This window comes from Hevea brasiliensis, chromosome 17 (assembly GCF_030052815.1).
Source record: "Hevea brasiliensis isolate MT/VB/25A 57/8 chromosome 17, ASM3005281v1, whole genome shotgun sequence".
Lineage (NCBI taxonomy): Eukaryota > Viridiplantae > Streptophyta > Magnoliopsida > Malpighiales > Euphorbiaceae > Hevea > Hevea brasiliensis.
Window position 1 is genome coordinate 19,416,470 of NC_079509.1, and position 10,056 is coordinate 19,426,525.

The 10,056-nt window shown below is 37.7% G+C and overlaps 1 non-coding gene across 1 annotated transcript; it reads left to right on the forward strand.

The window, feature by feature from the left end:
• The first annotated feature begins 4,790 nt into the window (after window positions 1–4,790).
• On the forward strand, window positions 4,791–4,897 carry LOC131175701 (small nucleolar RNA R71). The gene has a single exon (XR_009145892.1). It is a non-coding gene; the product is annotated as a small nucleolar RNA R71 (small nucleolar RNA).
• The last annotated feature ends 5,159 nt before the right edge of the window (window positions 4,898–10,056 follow it).

Here is a 10,056-nt window from a genome sequence, read left to right on the forward strand (position 1 = left end):
AAGTTGCTATCTTCTCTATTGGCTCACCAGCGGAATAATGCCTCAACCTTTGTCCATTTACCTTGAAATTACCAGATTTTTCACCAAAGATTTTCACAACACCATGAGGTAAAACTTTCACAATTTTAAATGGACCGGACCACCTTGATTTTAATTTTCCTGGAAAAAATTTTAACCTTGAATTGAATAAGAGAACCAAATCACCTTCTTTAAAGTCCTTTTTCTTGATATGCTTATCATGCCATTTTTTAGTTCTTTCTTTATAAATCCTAGCATTTTCATAAGCATCAAGTCTCAATTCTTCTAATTCATCAAGTTGCAAAAGTCTTCTGTGTCCAGCAGCTTGTAAATCAAAATTGATTGCTCTAATGGCCCAATAAGCTTTGTGTTCTAACTCTACGGGCAAATGGCATGATTTCCCAAAAACTAACCTATAAGGTGTAGTTCCTATGGGGGTTTTAAATGCTGTTCTATATGCCCAAAGAGTGTCATCTAATTTAAGGGACCAATCTTTTCTGGACTTATTGACAGTTTTCTCCAAGATTTGCTTGATTTCTCTATTTGTGATTTCTACTTGGCCATTTGTTTGAGGGTGATAGGGTGTGGCAATCCTATGCTTTACCCCATATTTTCTCATCATTTTTTCAAATTGGTGGTTGCAAAAATGGCTACCACCATCACTGATTATGGCACGTGGGGCACCAAACCTGGTCAAAACAAATTTTTTCAGAAATTTCACCACAACTTTGGCATCATTGGTAGGTGTAGCAATAGCTTCTACCCATTTAGATACATAGTCCACCCCTACCAAGATATATTTATTCCCATAAGAAGATGGAAATGGCCCCATGAAATCAATTCCCCACACATCAAACAATTCAACTTCTAATATGGATTGTTGGGGCATCTCATCTCTTTTGGAAATGTTGCCTACCCTTTGGCACCTATCACACTTGCTTACAAAATTTCTCACATGTTTAAACATATTAGGCCAATAGAAACCTGATGCCAAGACCTTTTCAACAGTTTTTGAGACACTAAAATGACCACCATATTCAGAGGAATGACAATGGTAAATAACATCATTTATTTCTTCCTCTGGTATACATCTCCTAATTATTCCATCATTACATCTTCTAAACAAAAGAGGTTCTTCCCAAGAATAAAATTTAACATCATGCAAGAATCTTTTCTTTTGTCCTAAGATAAATCAGGTGGCAAGACACCACAAGACAAGAAGTTCACAATATCAAGAAACCATGGAAGTGCAGATTTCAACACATACAATCGCTCATTCATGAAAAATTCATCAATTGGCACAATTTCATCATCTTTATTTTCGCTTTTATCCTAGAAAGGTGATCACCACCACATTCTCAACACCCTTTTATCTCTTATTTCCAAATCAAATTCTTGAAGTAACAAAATCCATCTAATCAACCTAGATTTAGCTTCTTTCTTGCTCATTAAATACCTTATTGCTGCATGATCAGTGAAAACTATTACCTTTGAGTTGACCAAATAAGAACGAAACTTATTGAGTGCAAATACTACCGCAAGGAACTCCTTTTCAGTTGTAGCGCAATTGATTTGAGCTTCATCAAGGGTTCGACTTGCATAGTAAATGGCATAAGGTTTTCTATCTTTCACTGCCAATGATACCCAACAAAGAAACTCGCTTGCATCACACATGATTTGAATGGCAAAGTCCAATCGGGGTTGCATGATAGGAGTCATTGTTAATGCCGTCTTTAACCTGCAAAAAGCAACCATACAATCTTGATTAAAATCAAATTTAACATCATGATTCAAAAGATTTGTTAAGGGTTTAGCAAGTTTAGAAAAATCCTAAATAAATCGCCGGTAAAACCCGGCATGTCCAAGGAAACTCCGCACTCCTTTGACAGTGGTTGGAGGTGGCATTTTATCAATAATTTCTATTTTAGCTCTATCGACTTCAATTCCCCTATTTGAGATCAAATGCCCTAAAACGACCCCCTCTTGGACCATAAAGTGGCATTTCTCCCAATTCAACACCAAATCATTATCAGCACATCTCTGCAAGATTTAGACAAATTAGTCAAGCATGAATCAAAAGTAGTGCCGTATACTGAAAAGTCATCCATGAAGACCTCCATAATTTCTTCAATAAAATCAGAAAAAATGGCCATCATGCACCTTTGAAATGTGCCAGGCGCATTACACAATCCGAATGGCATCCTTCGATAGGCAAAGGTGCCATAGGGACAGGTAAAGGTAGTTTTTTCTTGGTCATCAGGATGGATTGGAATTTGAAAGAAACCAGAATATCCATCTAAGTAACAAAAGAATGAATGCTTCGCTAATCTCTCTAACATTTGATCCATAAAAGGAAGGGGAAAATGGTCTTTTCTTGTGGCATTGTTCAACTTCCTATAGTCTATGCACATTCTCCATCCTGTAACAGTTCTAGTGGGTATCAATTCATTATTCTCATTTTTAACAACTGTTACCCCACCTTTTTTTGGTACAACATGCACAGGACTAACCCACTCACTGTCAGAAATGGGGTAAATAATTCCAGCAGCTAGTAATTTTAGGATTTCCTTTTTCACAACATCCTTCATTGTAGGATTTAATCTTCTTTAGTGTTCAATGGAAGGTTTACTATTTGGCTCTAGGAAAATCCTACAGACTGTTGGACTAATTCCCTTTATATCATCAATTGCATACCCCAAAACTCTTCTATATTCTCTCAAAACTCTCAACAATTTTTCATTCTTAATATCAGTCAAACATGCATTAATTATAACAGGATATGTTTCATTCGGTCCAAGAAAAGCATACCTGAGGTTGGAAGGAAGAGGTTTAAGATCTACCTTTGGGGCATCCTCTACCTTTAATGATGGTGGTTTGATCTCCAAAGTTTGCACTTCTTCAAGTTGAAAAATTGTGGCTTCAGGATGTGGTGGAGAGCTCTCCAAGTGTTGTGCAAAAGTAGCTATGTTGTGATTATCATCATCAATGTTCCCACCATGGACTAAGCAATTTTCAAGTGGGTCATGTGGATAGCTTTTTCTGAAATGCTCTTGAACAATCTCATCAATGATGTCTACCCGCAAACAAGACTCAACTTCTTCATGTTTCCTTTTCATGGCAGGATTGATGTTGAAAATCATTTGATCATCTCCCACTCTAAGTGTCAATTTCTCACCCTTTACATCAATTAATGCACCAGCTGTTGCCAAAAAGGGTCTTCCCAATAAGATAGGAACTTTTGTGTCTTCTTCCGTATCTAAAATGACAAAGTCCACCGGAATGTAGAATTTCCCAACCTTGATAGGCACATTTTCAAGAATGCCTTCTGGATACTTAATTGAACGGTCAGCCAATGAAAGATACATGTTTGTGGGCTTCAACTCTCCCATATTCAACTTCTCATATATTGAAAGTGGCATTAGGCTGACACTAGCTCCAAGGTCACATAAGGCATTTGCCACACAATTATCACCAATATGACAAGGAATGGAAAACACACCCGGATCTTTGAGTTTGGGAGGTAACTTCTTCTGAATTATAGCACTGCATTGCTCTCCCAAGTTGATGGTGTCATAATCTTCTAGCCTTCTCTTGTTGGAAAGAATCTCCTTCAAAAACTTGGCATAACTTGGCATTTGGGATAGTGCCTCAGTGAATGGCACATTGATATACAACTTCTTTAGCACTTCAAGGAATTTGCCAAATTGTTTGTCTAGCTTATGCTTGATGAATCTTTGAGGGTAGGGAAGGGTGGGCTTGTAAGGTTCAGGTGGGATGTATGGTTTCTCTCCTTCATCTTGCTCACTTTTGCTTTCTTCTTCTTTTTCATTTTTCTTGCTCTCAACTAAATTTTCTTCTTTTGTGCTCTCTTTTTCTTCTCTCTTATTTTCACTCTCTTGACCAACTTTTTTACCACTTCTCAAGGTTACAACCTTACATTGTTCATGAGGGTTTTGTGGTTGGCTAGGTAGTTTCCCATAGGAATTGCTTCCCGATGAGCTTGCTTGTTGAGCCAATTGAGTCTCCAACATGCGGTTGTGGACTTGTAATTGATCCATGGTTTGTCTCATGTGTTGCATTTCTTCCTCCAATTTGCTATTCATCTTGCTTTGTTCAGCAAAAAATTTCTCCATCATGCTTTCCAAGGTTGGTTTCGGTTCATGAGGTGGAAGGGATTGTTGTGCTTTTGCTTGATATCCAGGTTGTGGCTGCCTTATGGGCTAAAATTGAGGCTGAAATTGAGGCATATTTTGCTGCATAAACTGCTGGTTATGAGGATAATTTGAGCTTTGACCTTGTTGAGCAAAAGTTGCTTGTGGTCTCCATGTTGAGTTGTTCACATTAGAGTAAGAATTTGCCATAGGTTTTTGTTGATAACCTCCTGCATAAGTAGCTTGTTCTTGCAAATAATCATCACCATAAGAAGAGTAATCAACTCCACAACTTTGGGTTCCATTTGTGTAAGCAACTTGTTGCATAGTTGTAGGAGTTGAGGTTGTTGCCTTTGTGCAAAAATCACTAAGAAGTGAGTCAACTGATCAAATCTTGCATTCATGTAGCTAACTGAGTCAAGTTCATAAATCCCGGCTTTCTTTGGCTCAAGTGCTCTAGGATTTCCCCACAAATGGGTATTATGAGCAATCTTCTCTAATAGATCATAGCATTCTTCACTTGTCATTCTCATGAAGTCTCCTCCTGCTTGTGAATCAATTGTGTTTCTTATGGCTGGAGTAACTCTGGTGTAGAAATTCTGAACAATCATCCATTTGGGTATTTCATGATGAGGACATTGCCTTTCAAGCTCCTTAAATCTCATCCAAGATTCATACAAAGTTTCATCATCTCTTGGCTTAAAAGCTACCATCAAATTCCTCAAATGAGTGGTCTTCCCAGGTGGGAAAAACTGAGATAGAAAAGCTTGAGATAGCTGCTCCCAAGTAGCTATAATAGCTTGTGGAAGTGAGTCATACCACTCCAATGCTGAATCCCGAAGAGAGAATGGAAATAAGGTGAGCCGAATCACTTCATCTGAAACTCCAGGCTGCCTTTGTGTACCACATATCATAAAAAATTTATTCAAATGAGAATGAGGATTTTCAAGTGGACTACCTCCAAATTGTGAATTCTGAACCATTTGAATAAGACCAGTCTTCAACTCAAATTGATTAGCTCCAATGATAGGTCTGTTATCTCTCATATCTGCACATCTAGGAAAAGCATAATCCAACATGGATCTTCTTTAAGGATCATTTTGATTAACAACTACATTTTGCCCGTTTTGCTCATTTCCTCCATTGTTTCCACCAATAGCTCTATTTTGATTCTCCATATTTTCAATTGTCTCCTCTTGTCACACCTTACCCCTCTGTAAGGCATAACATGATCCCGTAGAATACCTAATGAACTACCGAACTTCACCTACCGATAACTCATTAAGTACCCTACAAGGGATTTTAAAACAATTTTCTTATCTTTGACAAGTGGTGAGCATTTCTAATAAGTATTTAAAACATTTAGTTAAAATTAAAACTAGTTAATATTTTTGGTCCATTTTAGTTTTTCGCAAATTCTGTAAAAATTTTGACAGAGTTTCCTCTGTATTTTGAGAAAACCGTTCTTCGAATACCTGTAAAAAGCACTTCTAAAAGTTTTTCTCAACCACTACTTCAAATTCATACTCAATCATGCATTGTAAGATTTTACATGTAAATCAAGTTTATTTCAAAGTATCAAAACACATTTCATAAAACCCACAGTTAGATCATGCCATTCGAAACAAATGGAATCTCAATAGCCAGAGGCTAAAGAGAAATCATATCACAAGGCTAGCTAGCTCAAATATATGGATATCCATTCACATCCTCTTCTACTGGCACACCTCAACACTTCTCCAGAGAAGGAATCAAAATTCAAAACAAATTACCCCCACTAGTCGTGCTAGTGAGGTGTTCAAATATATGGTCATGATACTGTGGTTTCAAAACTTATCTTAACAATTTGCTAAACATTGTCATTTCAAATATACATAATAAATTTCAACAATTTAGATCAAACATCATAAGAATGCCATAATCCAATATTTCACATTATTCAAAACGATATGCAAAAGATGATTATAAAAGTATATATTGTGCACAAACCTCAAACGAGTCGCCTGTTGGCCTTGACTCGACTCCTCGGGTTCTGTCCCGGTATTCTTTTCCACTGAAATACGAAATTTTCTAATGTTTCAGTACTAAAACTTAAAATAAATCCAAAACAAACTTAACTTCACATTTACCTAGCTCTAACGTGTTAAATTCGACGTTCTAGAAATTTTGTGTTTTGGGTTACTATTCACTGCACTATTCAAGTCAAATTATTGACTTTCTAAGGCTTAATGGGTATGGGAACTCCAACTTCACCCACATACCACATTTTGGTCACCAAACTTGTTGGTTTTGGTCATTTGTTTAAAGCTTAGGTCATTTTGGCAAAATTGCCAATTTTCGATTTTGGTTCTCCGAAGTTGTACTGTTCCATTGGTCGATCTACTGTTGGAATTTGATAAAACTTCCTTCATAGAAAATGTTCCTTATTGTCTTAAGTGTATTCTCATTTTTGGATCACCCCAATCGGAGTTTTGTAGCTCAAGTTATGGCCAAAATAAGTTTACTGTTCATATGTACTATTCATACTGAGATTTTAGTGCTGGCAGATTTTTGGTCCAATTTTGGTTAATAATTTGACCAAGTTAAGTTCATAATTTGGTCTCACTTTCTTCATATGAAATGTTGTACTATGTCTTAGGTTTCCATCGGTTCAAGAATCGCCTAAATCCGAGTTTTCTAGAGAGAGTTATAGCCATCCAAACATTGCTGCTCAATGAAAATTCTGCAGAATCTCAGTATAGTAAATTTAACTTTGCTCAATGATTTGAATGAGTTAATGGCCTAATTTGGGTTGGTGTTCTTCATGAAAGTTTTAGGTCTATATCATATCTAATTGCTGGTAAAATTTCAGGTCAATTTGACCTACCTAGCTCGAGTTATGACCAAATGAACAGTTACTATTCATTTGGTCAGTTTGGTGCAGTGGCAGCCAGCAATCAATTCACTTTGGTCAATTGTTTCACCAAGTTTTGGTCAGTTTTTGGCCATGGTTCCTCAATGAAAATTGTGCTATTTATGTCTATTTTCATCTCCAATTGGTGGCATATCAATTGGACTTGTAAAATTTGAGTTTTGGTCCTTCAAAGTGGGTTTGGCAGCATGACCGTTTACCTCCGAATTTAGTTTTCATTCCTATCATTCCCACACAAGTTATTTGGTCATAATTGACCATTATTTCACTTTACAATAGGTCCAACATGTCATTTATGCATTTCTCCAAATTTTGGTTCATAAACCCTAGCATTGAAACCCTAATCTCACTAACTCTTGTATTTAACTACTTCTGATGATTTTAATGTTAATCATTTAACTAAGTAAGGTTTCTAAACTCATTCAATTGCATCATATTCATGCAAACCATACTCCTCTCAAGCTGCCCCAAAATTCAGTTTGTTCTTCCCCACATTTTTTTTTCATTTTAAGGTTATTTACAAGCTCTTAATGCCATATAAACACTAATTAAACAAAGAAAAATTAAGGCTTGTATTACCAACCTTGAGCAGAATTTTCTTCCTCCTTTTCTTCAAATTTTCCTTCTTTCTTTCTTGCTCAATCCTCTTCTCAAGTTGCCTAGATAAGCTTTAACTATGGTGGCTAATTTTTCTATGGTGAAATTAGGGATTTGATCAAGCTCAAAATGAGCTTTAATGGAGGTTTTGGGTGAGGGAGAGGGTGAAGGAGAGAGAGAGAGAGTCACGTTTTTATGAAGAAGATGACTTTATTATATATTTTTTTCTTTTCTTTTCTTTTCTTTTATGTCTTAGGAAGACCAAAATTCCCAAATTAATAAAATAAATCAATTAAGCCTTTATGACATCATGCATGATGTCATCACTTTGACTTTTCCATCTTCTTTCTTTTTTTTTTTTTTCTATTAGTTCTTTAATTTAATTCTCAATTCCGAAATTTTCTTTTCTCCGATTTTATTTGACAGTTAGGTCAGGAGTCAGCTCTCGGGGTCAATTGACCAAATCGCCCCTCGCCGGTTCATCCCGGTTTGTAAATAATCCAATATTTCTTCCGGCTCCCTGACCTAATTATTTGACTGACTTAACAGTTCTTTTTTGTGATTTTCTCTTTTCCACTGTGTCCATAAGGGTCCTAAGGACCGCAGGCTACTTTTTACTGCGGTTCAAAATTTGAGTTTAAAACGACTTCGATCGTTCGAGGAGGTCACTCATCGCTGTGACTCTCGGCTCGTTTAACCTCTTATGTTCTGTTTTTCTTATTTATAGTTAACTAATTAAACATTACTAATTATTTGTGTTTATGGCTTCTCATGTTGTCTTAAGTGTGGCCCTAATCCCATTAATTGTTCGGACCGACACCGGTCACCGAATGATGAAATCTACTGTGCTATGCAACGGGGGTGTTACAATTCTCCCCCCCTTAAATAAATTTCGTCTCGAAATTTTTACCTGGTATCAATCTCTGAACAGCTGTGGGTGCTGTCTCCTCATGTCCTCCTCTCGTTCCCAAGTAGCCGTGGTATCTGCTTATTCCGTAGCTGCTTCACCTCATAAGCCAGAATCTTTATGGGTTCTTCTTCATATGTGAGGTCTGGATTCACTTCTATTTCTTCTACTGGTAGTACATGAGATGGATCTGATCGGTACCTCCTCAACATGGACACATGGAAGACATTATGTATCTTCTCCAACTCTGGAGGTAGTGCCAACCGATATGCCAAAGGACCCACTCTTTCCAGAACCTCATATGGCCCGATAAAACGAGGACTTAGTTTCCTTTCTAGAATCTCATAATCCTCTTCCAAGGAGAAACCTTGAGGAAAACTTTCTCACCCACTGCATACTCAATATCCCTTCTCTTCAGATCAATGTAGGACTTCTGACGATCTGATGCAGCTTTAAGTCGATCTCTGATCACCCGGATTTTCTCTTCAGTCTGTTGAACAATTTCGGGTCCGATCATCTTTCTTTCACCCACGTCATCCCAACACAACGGGGTTCTACATTTCCTGCCATACAAAGCTTCATATGGAGGCATTCCAATGCTTGATTGGTAGCTGTTGTTGTAAGCAAACTCAATCAAAGGCAAGTGTGTATCCCAACTACCCTCAAACTCAATCACACAAGCCCGTAGCATGTCCTCCAAGATCTGAATTACCCTCTCAGACTGGCCATCTGTCTGTGGGTGGAATGCAGTACTGAAGTTCAATCTAGTTCCTAGGGCTCTCTGAAGACTACCCCAGAATCTAGAAGTGAACCTAGGATCTCTGTCTGACACGATGGATACTGGCACTCCATGCAATCTCACAATCTCATCGATGTATAACTTGGCCAATCTTTCTAAACTGTAGTCCATCCGAACTGGCAGAAAATGAGCAGATTTAGTCAGTCTGTCAACAATGACCCAAACTGCATCATGACTCTTCTGTGTCCTCGGAAGTCCCATCACAAAATCCATCGTTATTCTTTCCCATTTCCATTCTGGTACTGGTAGTGGATGTAACAACCCAGCGGGTACTTGATGTTCTGCCTTTACTTGCTGACAAGTTAGGCATTTGGATACAAACTCTGCCACATCTCTTTTCATAGCCATCCACCAGTAATGCTCCTTTAGCCCTCTATACATTTTTGTGCCACGTGGTGCATGGCAAAGGAGACTCATGTGCTTCCTTCAAAATGATCTCCTCAAATCAACATCATTAGGAACACATATTCTCGCTCGGTAACAAAGAAACCATCATCTCTCGATTGAGAATTCTCGTTTCTTGCCCTCGGACTTCTTCCATCAACTTCTGATACTTCTGATCATTCTGAGCAGCCATTCTAATATGATCAATCAACACTGGCTGTACATGCCATGCAACTGTTGTCTGCCCCTCATCATTAATCTCTAAACTGGCATGTAATGATCTCATGTA